The 14539-nt window shown below is 31.0% G+C and overlaps 1 protein-coding gene across 2 annotated transcripts in view; it reads left to right on the top strand.

Annotated features, from left to right (window-relative positions):
* The window catches only part of LOC148303272 (facilitated trehalose transporter Tret1-like), a 69490-nt gene that overhangs the window by 5865 nt on the left and 49086 nt on the right, over positions 1-14539 (top strand). The window contains exon 1 of one of the 2 annotated variants that reach the window (XM_088270205.1): positions 12691-12810. The exons of the other annotated variant lie outside the window; for it this stretch is intronic. The gene's annotated coding sequence lies outside the window, so the exon portion shown is untranslated. Of the gene's footprint in view, positions 1-12690; positions 12811-14539 lie in introns of those variants that run through there. 2 annotated transcript variants of the gene reach the window in all.

The raw sequence follows: 14539 nt of genomic DNA, 5'->3' as shown, positions 1-14539 counted from the left end.
TATTAAATAGAAATGTATGGGCATTGTATTCAATTGTATAAAAAATGTAACATTATTAAATAATTTAAAAAAATAAAAAATATTATAATATAACAACACGGTGAATGGTCTCACTGACCCACCATTTTTTTAGCTGAAAAAAAAACAAGGTAAAACTAAACTTTTATACATTGAGTTTTATTTTAGTTTCATAGATTTATATTATCCACTGACACTTCGTGATGGAATTGCATTTTTAATATATTATTAGATTAAAACCAATATTTTTAGCTTTTCCACTTTATTTTTATTTGACCAGCGACCGGGTTTCGTCGTTACCGACATCATCAGACTGGTGGGAGGCTATACAAATTGTTATGTTATATATAAAACAAGGCAGATTTTAAACAAGGCAAATGATGCAAGGCTGATGATGTCGGTAACGCCGAAACCCGGTCGCTGGTCAAATAAAAATAAAGTGGAAAAGCTAAAAATATTGGTTTTAATCTAATAATATATTATTTTAGTTTCATTTTATATTGAGTTTCATTTACTACAGTTACAAATATTGGTGTGGCATTCTATTCTCTCTGCCTACCCCTACGGGGATCGGCGTATAGTCACTTTATTGTTACGTGATGGTTAGTTAAAAAAAAATATGGAAATAACGAAATCGGTTTATTTTATTGATTAAAAACTGTCGGAATAATGAAGACTGTATCTTATTTTATTAAAAAAATAATGCTGAACGATTGAGTCACCATTTCAGCTATGCGATTCTGGGTTGATGGTATTCTGTAACCGTGTGGTTAAGTCGCAAAATTGGCGCGTTTCTGTTAAATGGAGTGAGATGGATGGTGCCATTCACTGTGTATCATACGACCACTTACAGAAGAGCACTTTGCCCAATGTATTTTAATCTTATCTAAAACTAATTTACCGGTTCGATATCAGCCACGGGTGTTAAGTATACGACTAATAAATCTCTACTGGTACTCATAAACCAGATTATTTCAAGTTATCTACTGATCAATTACGTTTTTAACCCAATGTCAATATTATGCATCAGAAATGGGCAGTACGGTAATTGCCGGTAGTATATTTCACTTAACCAACCATCACGCCGCTTCCCCGCAGGGGTTGGCAGAGAGAATAGAATGCCATATCACTCTATCTTTACAAATGTTCTTCGCCTCTTCCACATCTCCCCATACATACCCGGCGATTATTTCGACTCCTGACCTGACCACACCCGAGTATTTGACATACCTGATCATGCCAAGTTTTTCTCGGTCTTCCTCTGCTCCTTTTTCCAACTACATTCGCTTCGTAAATTTGTTTTACCGTTCTTTTTCCTCGCCCATTCATTCCACATGTCCAACTATCTTAAAAAAAAACATCTCATCCGTAGGGTGAATATCCAGTGTCCGATAAAATAATTTTTTTTTTGTTAAATATTATACTTAACACTTTCTTATTCTCAAAGGTCCGATTTATATTTCGACCTCTTTAACCCTAGAAAACTAAACATTCGTCCGCGCGACGACGCCCTTCTGGGAAAAAGTGCTCTTATGTACTTCCCTGCACCCCGCACCCGCCAGGCTTTGTTTACGGAATAGTGATTTATAGTTAAATGTCTCTTACATTCATTCCTTATAAACCAAACTTAAGTGTCATGTAATCAGTTACTATTTTTAATAAATACTTTTGATAATTTTCACGTTTTTAATTGCGTAGTCCGTCTGACGAATGTTTAGTTACTATGTATCTACAAAAAAGTTCAATTGAATTAAATTCAATTCAATTTATAGAACAAAAAAATATATATACATAACAAACAATATTCAAGGCGTATATATTAAAAGTAAGCAAGAAGACTTAACGGTGTAGAAGAATCCCGCTTCCGAAAACTCCTTCGGACACATGGAACAGATCAATATCCAATGTGATATTGTTCAACATAGCGGAAGCTCTTCCTACAGGCATAACCATCGGCAGGTTGGTCCTGTGTATAGGAATGTGAAACAATCTATGCCGACGCTGTCTTAGGTAACTATCGGGAACATACAGACCAATGTTCCGGATAATTTCAGGATTATCGATCATACCGCGCAACAATGGATAAAAATGCGTAATCAAATACACATTCCTTCTAGTCTCTAAACTATTGTAGCCAAGCATACCCTGGAGAAACTGGGTCGGGTAGAGCCAAGGATAATAGCCGTACTCTCTCATGTAGAGATACCTCAAAAACTTCTTTTGGACTTTCTCTACCATAAGAGAGTACTTAAGCTCGGTGGCCCCCAGATCATCGAGCCACTCTCGAGTCTACTTCGCACCAAGGAGTTATAAAGAGTTCTCAGCATGCGGGTATTTTGGAAAACCCTGGCAGTACGCAGAACAAATCCTAGCATTTTCAATGTATTACCACTGACTGCCTCTATATGATCGTGAAATGTCAGGGTGCTCACAAATCTAACGCCCAGATCCCTAACATAAGTTTAGTTATCTGGTGTTAAATAAGCCGTTATTTAATTCGATCACTGTAAATACTAACACATTTAACATTTAGCCATGATTAATTGTCCGCCTCCGTAGTGTAATGGTCAGCACGCTCGGCTACCGTTCTGGAGGTCCCGGGTTCGATTCCCAAGGGGGGTAAAATAAACATAAGTGATTTTTTCACTGTCATATTTATTCAATATTACCCTGGACTGGTACCTGAAGCGGAGGGCTGATCACCTTTCCTTCATGTGTAAACGATTAAGATAACACTGCGTTTATATGACGCAGTGCCCTATGCACCATTGGGGTGCGGATAAGGGTTTTGTTATTATTTATTATTAATTAAATAGGTATGTATATGTTGAATTATATTTTTACCGCGAAGGTTGTTTTGTTAAATATTTATATGGTTTACATTTAATTACCTATTAATTACATATATATTTTGAGGGTTACGCCAATTGTACGTTTTGATTTCAGTAACAGCCGTGCTAATTGCATGAATCATCAGTATGTAACAAACAAAAGCCTTGTAAATAATGATAATTTTTGATACTTTATGTAGCGCCTTTTTTGCAAAATACTACCTCAAGAATGCCTAAAACTTTTTTTTAAATTGTCATCTTAATATAGATGAAGAAGAATAAGGAAGTCTGAGTATTAACAGGATTGTAAACCAGGAAACCGCCCTACATACCATTTAAATGCGAATGCTGGAGTGTTCCTTAGAGACAAAATAAAGAGTTCACGCCTTTGTGGAAACCTGGCTGTAATAGCCATCAATAGTAAGGTAGAGGAAAGGCAATTGAGATGGTATGGGCACATAGGGCGCAGAGAACCTGAGCATATTGTGAACTAGGCAATCGCCATGGATCTTCCTCGAAAGGCATCTAGAAGAAGACCAAAGAATTCATGGATGCTGCAGAAAGATAACATGATACGAAGGTATGGCCTATATGATATTGTCCATGACAGAAGGACCTACAACCTAAGGAAGAGGAGAGCTGATCCTTATAGCCTACAAAGATGATAAGTTGGGATGGAGCCAGGAAGAAAATACTGTATTTACCATATTTACAACATTTTGAGTGTGTCCAAATACTTGTTAACAAAATCTGGATTATCTCCAATTACAAAAGCTTCTTTTCATCTCACCAATAGATATCTCTAGTGAAGTTCCAGTGATTCAAAAATAATGTTTCAAAATTGGTTTATACTTATATATGTAGAACTTCCAAAAATTTGAGTAGTGTGGTTGTCAATAATGGGTACAATTGGTGAATATTACACGCGTGTAAAGTGATCACTTAAACCAGTCTATGACGGTCGTCAGCCTCGTAAATGCCCAGACTTCCATATTCTTCTTCATCTTTGATGAGATGTCAAAAAAATATACAATAATAAAAAAAATAAAATAATAATATGTACCTAATTTGTTTTTTCCGACTAATTATAGTACATACTCTTACAACGTTTTCCTTGAAGATTAAAACCACCAAGTTCAATAGAATTACCTTACGTCAAACTGTTTTTCTCAGATGTTAATGATAAAACCCACTTGAAATCAATCACGCAGGCTAAAATGTAATACATATTATATATTTTTTTATGTGGGCTTGTCGCATATTTAAGTCAATTGTCAATCGCTATTTTTGTAAAAAATATATTGAAATTATAATTTTTTTACTCATTGTACCCGGCCCCGCGTTACTGTGTTTCCATCTCGCTAAATTTAAAAGAAATAAATGTGAAAAAAAACTCCCAAGTAGAGAAATCTAGATTTTATAAAAATGATTTAGACACATTCAAAATAATGTGAATAAAATTGTTGCCGAAATTATAAGCTACATAAAAAAAAGAAAATCATGTTTCCAGGCGTCTCCCAGTGCTTAAAATCATTCAATATAGAACTATTTATATATTAGAAGCTTTCTCAAATCAGCCACAGATACTGCTGCGAACTCAAACATTAAGCGACTGGAGCATAATATGATATCGGCTGTCCAAATTTAAAACACAGTAAGGGACATTTTTTTTGTAGTACGTTTTTTTTTGCATTTTTGGACTAAGTAAAATCTACTTAGTCCAAAAATGCAAAAAAAAACGTACTACAAAAAAATGTCCCTTACTGTGTTTTAAACTTGGACAGCCGATATGTGTACATACGAGTTCCAAAAATTTGAGTAATGTGGTTATCAATCATGGGTAGAATAGTCAATATTACACTTGTATAAAGTGCTCAGTAAACCAACCTAGGATGGGCCCTGTGAACACGCAGACTTCTTTATTCTTCCTCGTCTATGTTGAGATGTCAAAATGTAAACAATCACGTGTTGTGCACTCGTGACGTCCAGACTCCCCACGACTCCAGTGCAGGAAATGAACTGACGGTGACGTCAGTTTCGAGAATTCTATGGGTATTTTTGTGGTCCATCGAGTCACGCGATCTGCCCAACATTTTGCATCTTGGCAGACGTACAAATCCGTCTCAGGAATGCGTAAGACAGTCACGTCGCTATAAATACCTCATCTGGCTCTTCAGGAGCCAATAGCTAGGTCATGGAACTTTTGTTTTGCTTTTGGGTCAGATTTGAAACTTCCTTGATAATCTCTGTCTGACATAATATATATTTTAGGGTTCTTGATCGGATCACCTGGACAACCGACATCTAAGCACTTCCCACGAGTAGAACAGACTCTAAACAAAATTTATAAAATAAAACAACATGTACGAGCACAACGCTGATTAAATTCATCGTTGAACAACAAACTAGACAAAGATATCGAAATCTTTTAGTACACAACCATGATACACGATTTACACACAACGAAGGTTTGATAGTCCCAAGAATTAACAATAAATATGGAAGTCGAACACTGCAATATATCGTTCCGAACATTTTTAATTTGTTGCCGACGGATGTTAGAGATCAAAATAAAATATGGAACAAAGGCAAAATAAAGGAATGGGTAAATGATCAAGAGTAAATTTTATTAAAATTGTAAAATGTATATATTCTTCATATTCTCTCTTTTTTGTGTGTTTATTAGGTTAAAATGGTTAAAAACAATAAAAATATATTTAAAAAGAACTCCACCGACAAGACACACAAGGTGGCTTGGTGGGTCTCTGCAAAATATTTTTTTTTAAATATGGCAACAACAAAAAATTAATCAATTAAAATGTAACTTTGTTAAAATCACCTTAAATATTTTATTATAACTTAATTATAATCTCTACCGGTTTCGAAGCTAACTGCTTCTTTATCAAGACTGATTAAAACTAAAACACTATCTACTAAACAAAATTCAAAACATTTTGACGGTTAGACCAAGGAGCTTGGATAGATCTCAAGTGGCTTTATTTTGTTGTGTTGATTGGCAGTCACAGTCAAAAAGGGATCAGGGATGACGAGTGATTGGAAACATATTCAATAACGGACTTTTAGAAAAATCATTTACTTTTGTATTTAACTGTTGTAAATTATTATTAATTGCCTTTTTTATTTATAATATTTCTAAGTAATCTAATTTAAGTACTCTATTGCATGTGTGTAATATATTTAGACCTATATTTTGATCAAATAAAGGTGTTGGCGCACGAAAACATATTTTAGACACTTTAAGGCAATAGATTTCTCTAAGCTCTAAAAGATCAGCTTTCTGAAATAATTGAAATTATATCCTTCATTCAAATATCGCTCACTCCTTTCAAGAACGTCATAAATAAAAAAAACTTGATTTTTCAGGAGAACTTTTTAAAGGTTTAAAATATAACACAATGTATTAAAAATAAATATCAAGCCACTTATTGAACTTTTTATTGATCGTTTAAGGTAAAACCTGAAGGTTTTTTGTCCATTTGAAAAATATTTGGTATGTTTAAAAAATAATTAAACAATACCGTTTTATTCAAAATGCAAAAACAACATTTTCTGCCCTGTAGCGGGTAAATATTAAGTAAAAAATATGCCTCTTTTTGTGGGATATAGTACATTTTCTGGGCATTCCGAAAGCAAGCACAACTGAAAATTGACGATTTTTGATTTATGACGTTCTTGAAAGGAGTGAGTGATATATCTACATATTTATATTGGATTGCCAAAACAAGGAATTGAATAAATATGGTTAACATGCATAACTGGAAATTGAGGATATTTGATTTATGACGTTCTTGAAAGGAGTGAGCGATATATGGTCGTGCGTTTTTAAGAAATGCAGTTGCATAGCTCTGCACTCATAAAAGTAAGCATTAATTCATCGCTGAGAGATATTCCAAGGCGACCTAATATCAATTAACACACTATGTCTATCACATTAATTGCGCTCTTGCAATAAATTAACATGAATTATTTCATAGAGCCGACACCGGATTTACAGCAATATTTATGTTAATTTGTATTACTGCTGATCGTGTTCAAGTATGTATTGTTTTCGTTTCTTTTTGCTTACTTATGCACATACTTGGTATTAAAGTATGGAAGATTATTAAAAACTACGACAGTTTCACTATCAGTCGAAGAGATACATTATCTGACAATCATCTTAATAATAATAATAATCTTCGATGATTTATATAGCGCCATTTTCGTAAAAAACTACCTCAAGGGCGCTTATGCAGGTATGGATTATGATATAAAAATTATAATAAGAGAGAATTTAAAAAACATATGTAATAAAATAACTAGGTACCTACCTATACATTTTATTAAGTACTTACATATAGTACCTACATAAAACAGTTCTACCACCAGATGTCGCATGCGTCGCACAGAATAAAACAAAAGAGATCCGATAGAAAAAATATAATATTCTGAAATGTCAGCTTCAGATAGATAGATAGAAAATATTATAAAGATAAATTAAGAATAAACTTTAATTACAAAGCAACACATTGTTTATTTTATTATTATACACCCACTTTACATATTATTTACACCCAATTTACGAAGAAAAATATTACCACGTTATATATATTAATGAATATTAATAATCGGCTGAGTCTGAAGGCAGGAAAGTGGAGCCGACGTATTGTTGCGCTTTCTTCTTGGTCTTCTTGGGCCGGAGCATGGCCAAGATGTTGGACAGGACGCCTCACTGTGTAATGGTTATGCCGGAGAGCAGCTTGTTAAGGTCCCGTCATTGTGGATATTCAACTGCAGATAGTTGAGGCAATCTTACCTTTAAAATGCCAGTTTTCATTGTATGTTGAACAGGTGCATTATTTTTACATCACAACTTTGAAAAAAGCGTAACTTCTGGTGTCCCTCATGCCTCGTGCTTAGGTCTCTTTCTTCATTTGGATTATTTTTGCTCGTATTTTTGTTCATATAAAATAAGATAATCCATAAATCTAAAATCTTTAATTTAAATTTCACTTGGTAACTAACTAACTAACTAACCATCACGCCGCTTCCCCGCAGGGGTAGGCAGAGAGAATAGAGCGCCACACTACTCTGTCCTTGCAAACATTCTTCGCCTCTTCCACGTTCATGCATCTCCTCATACATACCCGCCGTTTCACTTGGTAAATACCACTATTTAAGGTAAATACATATTATAAGGTAAATACCACTACATACATTTCACTTGGTAAATACCACTATTCATAAAAATGCTATTATGCCACGTGTTTCGATACATTTTCTGGGCGTCTTGTTGTACGTATAGTCTGATACCTGATCTGAAGCAGAGTTGATTAGAATGAACCCGATATTATGCATCTGCTCATACCGCTATTATCGAGGTATCTAATTTCATGTTATCAAATTTATGTCTGGCGGTGAGGTTTTTTGTAACAGGGTAACCGCAAGAAAGTAGACGTGGGTGGTTTATGAACGACCGGATCTCAATGAACCGTTCATTTACATTAAATGAGTGATCGGGTTTCAATTTCGAGTGAATCTCGCTCACTAACGCTGATCTATTCACGAGTTTATCGAATCAAAGATTTGTCGATTTGTGGTTCAAAAGTGATAGATTGTTGACCGAAGAGTTAAAAAAGATTATACGACAGCTTAATCTCTTAACGACCTTATTTTAATTATTATTTTTTGACATCTCAACAAAGATGAAGAAAAATATGGAAGTCTGGGCATTTACATTTATTTTAATTGCTGATCGTCATCAACGATACGATTTACGACAGCAAAATATTACCCCTCACTAACGGTAGAATATCTGAGTAAAGTGCTAAAAATGCCACAAAAAAACTCTTTAAAATAAGGTTTCATGATAGCGAAATGGTTTTTTTTCTCTTGATAATAAATGAGATAAGTTTTCTGGAGAAATCATATTGGAAGAGAAAGTTCGGATCGAGTGGTGAGAATAGGAGCAGATAGCAGTATAAGACGTAGCAGACTCCCAGAAGACCACCTAAACGATGGAGAGACAGCTGGTCTTCCACCTCCCAGGAGTGGACCGGAGAACAAAGGACGCAGTCCTAACTAAACCAAAAAATATAAAATAAAACAACTTTGTTTTAACCACTTTTTATTGGTACACTTTTTCCAATCGGTTTCGACAAAAACCTTGTCATCCTCAGGGTTTATGTACTAATTCTAAAATATTGAAATACTCAAAGTAAGGCTATAGTTGATTACCCTTCCCTTACGATACCAAAAACTTCCACGCACTCCGTACACTATATTAAAATGTGATTTAAAAAACCAGGAAAAAACTCCTAAATTTAAACTTAAGGGAAGGGTAATTAACTATAACCTAACTATGAGTATTTCAATGTTTTAGAATTAGTACATAAACCCTGAGGATGACAAGGTTCTTGTCGAAACCGGTTGGAAAAGTGTACCGATAAAAAGTGGTAAAAACAAAGTTATTTTATTTTATAAAGTTTATAAAATGTGCCACAAAACATTCAAGAATAAAATATATAATTGAATCGTCGATGATTCTCTTTCTTCCTTGGAAGATCGTTCCTTCGATTAAACTGATCTTAGTGAACGGATCTACTGATGCGGATCTTTTGAAAAACCGGATCGTACCACCTCTACAAGAAAGGTCTTTGACAGTTTAATCGACCTTTATAGCTTGTCACTGGTGGTGGTCCGATTTCGGTGATATTCATAATCGAAATTAGAAGAGGAAAATGAACAATATATGTAGGTCCAGAAGCGAGTTCAAGTTATCTACACTCTAGAAGTTTAATTGTTAACTTCCGTACGAAATCTTAGCCCTGAGATGCCTTACTTAAGAAATAAAAATAAATATTAAAAAAAAAAACTTATCCCCTGTTTTACTAAGGAACAAATAAGTACATAGCGAATACACTTATCATGAAGTAAAATTCATATTTGAACACATTTTTGTTTTTCTCTCTCTATTTTTATCGATTTGAAGATTTTTTTCCTACGGAACCGTTAAAAACAGGAGCAGTTATTGCAATAACGGTTCAATTTTCAAGGTTATTATTCCGGAAGAAATGACGGGTAAAAACGTTCTTGGTACCAGCTAAATAATATCACGTTGAATAAATTATATTACGTAATATTTGTTTTTATCCTTGAACATAAAAAAAACATTTTTTTATTTTAATTTTAAATTTCTTTAATTAGATTATATTACAACTAATATAAACTATTACTAACACTGAATTTACATCAGATATATTATATATTTACATATTTTTTACAGTAAACAAAACATTTATTTTTTAAATTCTTTCAGACTCTTTTCATTCTTCATACATTCAGGCATCTCATCATACATTTTCAAACCCTTATACATTAAACAATTTTGTGACTCGGTTTTTTCAACAAGTGCAGTCTTATTTTATCGTTATTTCTAGTAATGTGTTCAAGAAAGTTTTTGTTTAACACTATTTTATCCTTAAAATATTTGGGTTATTTATTGTTTAATAATACATATATATATATATATATATATATATATATATATATATATATATATATATATATATATATATATATATATATATATATATATATATATATATATATATATATATATATATATATATATATATATATATATATATATATATATATATATATATATATATATATATATATATATATATATATATATATATATATTTATATATATATAAATATATATATATATATTTATATATATATATATATATATATATATATATATATATATATATATATATATATATATAAAAATATATATATATATATATATATATATATATATATATATATATATATATATATATATATATATATATATATATATATATATATATATATATATATATATATATATATATATATATATATATATATATATATTATATATATATATATATATATATATATATATATATATATATATATATATATATATATATATATATATATATATATTATATATATATATATATATATATATATATATATATATATATATATATATATATATATATATATATATATATATATATATATATATATATATATATATATATATATATATATATATATATATATATATATATATATATATATATATATATATATATATATATATATATATATATAGGTTTTCCCGCGCCGAGGACAAAACATATCGCTCACTCCTTTCAACAACGTCATATATCAACAAAAAAAAAATTTTCAGTTGTGCATGTTTTCGGGATGCCTAAATGTACTATATTCCAGCAAAAGCGGCATATTTTTAACTTAATAAGCCCGCCATAAGGCAGAAAGAGTTGTTTTTGCATTTTGAAGAAAAGATATTGTTTAATATTTTTTTAATATACCAAAAATATTTCAAATGGAGAAAAAACATTCATGTTTTACCTAAAAAGATCTGTTGCACGATAAAAAGATTTTATAAATATTTTTTAACATACGTTTTACTATATTTTTAAACTTTAAAAACGGTCACCTGAAAAAGCAAGTTTTTTTATATATGGCGTCGTTGAAAGGAGTAAGCGATATGTGAATGCTTAAGTCAAGTTAATAAACACGAATTGTGGAAAATTCGCCATGTATTTTTCTGAAGGGAGGTCTGATTTTCCCTTACCCGACCTTGATGGCGTGAGCAGAGGTCAAATAGTAGATATTATGTTTTGAATTTGACATACATGACCTATATCATCATGTTTAACAAAATATGTGGAATTGCGTTTATAAATACATACATAAATCAAAATAAAACGTGTTTATGTATTAATTTTTAAATCAAACAGATTTTTTTGAGTCAACATAAAAAAAACATAAAAATACAACTTAGAAGACTCAAAAAATCTGTGTTTGATATAAAAATTAATACATAAATTAAAATGGAGTTCTACAAATTAAACGCCAAATCAATAAATAAAACGTGTTGTTGATTTTTTTATAAATAAAATTGTAGAGAAAAATATCTTATTAAAACTTGTGTTTTTGAAAATACGGATTTTAAAAATATATAGTTTCATATATTTTTTTTAACATTATGAAAAACCCACTTAAGAATAAATATTTCTTGAATGTTTTTCAGAAATATTCACACTTAAAATTGCAGATACTTTGTGGCACATTTTATAAACTTTATAGAATAAAACAACTTTGTTTTATTTTATAAAGTTTAAGTATGAATAATTCACAGTGATAAGTTTAGTACATATCCGACCCAGGAGAGATAGTACTTCTTCGTAAATTTCATCAGTATAAATGTTTTATTTAGTATGTATTTTTTTAATTCACGTTTTGATATTTGTTATGTGTGTACTTAGTTACCTCTTATAAATCTGTTACAAAACAAGTATTACAAATATTCTTTGTGCTGTTATGTATGTAATTTTATGTGTGCACGTGTTTAAAAATAAAATAACACATCAAAGAATGACGAAAAGCTTTTGAGAAAGACGTCATTAGTGAGAAATTCCCGGATATATTTTGTGAAATTTACGAAGTACGTAGATAAATTATTGATATATCAAAAATATGTAGTGCCTTTATAAAAAGCAATGAATTAAAATTTGTAGAAAATACTATCATATGTTCGGTAGACTGTTGTGACTACGTGAAGTTAAAAAGTGCACAGAAAAGTGTAAAGCATTCCATACAACATTTGAATGAAGTCTACGTACGGTCCAGAGCTTTTGACTTCGTGGTTAATATTGCTTGTTAGTTATTTTTATTGTGTCTACTGGACTTGCGTAGTACTCTCTCGTAGTTAGAGTCGGATTCAGTTCGGTAAAATTAAATTTCCGTTAGTACGGATCTTGCAGTAGAAGCCTACGGTGGTGTTTTCAGTTTCAGTTTCAGTTTTCAGGATTTGTGAAAGCGTTACGCAATTTCAGTGTGAAAATACTTTCCGCACGTGTTATTAAAGGTGTTTATTCTATCATTTTAAAATAAAAACAAAAAAATTATTTTGGATTTGGCGTTTAATTTGGAGTACTCCATTTTAATTAATTTAGTGAATATTAAAATCAAACACCGATTTTTAGAGTCTACTATATTGTATTTTTTAAAACTTATTATTATTTAATAAAGTTACATTTTTTATACAATTTAATACAATTTCTATACATTTCAACTTGATCTTATAATTTTGATCTAAACTTGATCTTACAATCTTATAATTTTAGTTGCACTGAGTCTCTCCAAAAAAGAGACTGAGCTCTTGTGCTTGGAGAGGGACTTTTTTCTTCATTTTTTTGATAGTGACATGCAATTTGAAAAAAAAATCTGGGGAACATATATTTTAATGCGGTGCAAGAGTTAAGTTTAAGTTTAGTTAAGTTTTTCATTGTATAGTCTGTATATGTTTAAAGTGTTCGTTAAGTTTATTTTTTAGAGTGTTTGCGTCTTTTATATTTTTAATTTCTAAAGGGAGGCTGTTGAAATTTATATTCCTAAATATATGTACTTTTGTTGGTACTGTTTTGTGTTGCAATTGGGTATTTTAAATAAAAAAAAACTTTAAAATAGTTTAAAATTATCATTAAAAACACAAAAATAAAATTAGTGACAATTGTTTCACCTTGTTATAGCATTTTCAAACTGCTGCCAGCCAAATAATTTTATTTTGACGGTTTTTTAATAAAAAATACAATAAAGTAGTGTTTGATTTTAATATTTAATACATATATACCTAAATCTATATAAATATTTCGCACTAAAATAATACATCAAGTTTTAAGTTTTGTACTGACATTTCTTGGTGGAACTGCATTTTACAAAATAAAATATAGACCATACATAGTAGTAAGTTCATCCGCCTCCTTAGTGTAATGGTTAACACGCTCGGCTACCGTACTGGAGGTCCCAGGTTCGATTCCCAGGGGGATATCAAATAAATACAATTGATTTTTTCGCTATAATAATTGCTCAATATTACGTTGGACTGGTGCCTGAAGCGGAGGGCTGATCACCTTTCCTTCATGTGTTAACGATCAAGATAAAACTGCGTTTATATAATGCAGTGCCCTATGCACCATCAGGTGCGGATAAGAGTTTGAAGGAGAATAGAAGAAGTGTCGGATTGTGGTCCCGTGGTTAGTGTGTTAGTTAGTCAGAGTTTTTCGGTTCGAATCCACTCTACCACAATTTGATACCTATTTCTAATAATGAGCCGCTTAGGCTCACAGAAATAGTACGAAATTGAAATATTTGTGTAAATAATAAAAACACAAATATTTCTCTTTTTTTTTAAATAAATAAATAAAGTTTATTTCACGTTTATTTTATATGACCAGTGACCGGGTTTTGATCATAAGTCTGATGATTTTGGTAACGATGAAACCCGGTCGCTGGTCAAATAAAATATGTTTGGAAAAAAACTAGTTTTAATTTTATTTTATTAGTTTGTGTATTAATTTTATTTGCTTAAAATAATACAAACGTATTATTTTAAGCAATCAAAATTAATTCGCATTATATTTAATTTATAAACTTATTTTTTCAATGCGAAAACGGTAGTTTAAGAAAAAAAATTATTACGTAAAATTTTGTATGGATTTAAAAAAAAATCGTTGTGACTTAACGAATACTAGGCCTTAAACCTTTCAGTTCTTTCATGCTGTTATCCATGTGCAGATAAAATAGGTGCTCTGTGG

This window comes from Brachycentrus maculatus, unplaced genomic scaffold (assembly GCF_059751285.1).
Source record: "Brachycentrus maculatus isolate JH-2025_06_01 unplaced genomic scaffold, ASM5975128v1 h1tg000374l, whole genome shotgun sequence".
Classification (NCBI taxonomy): domain Eukaryota; kingdom Metazoa; phylum Arthropoda; class Insecta; order Trichoptera; family Brachycentridae; genus Brachycentrus; species Brachycentrus maculatus.
Note: the sequence above shows the minus strand (reverse complement) of the source record. Positions and strands in the feature narration are given on the sequence as shown.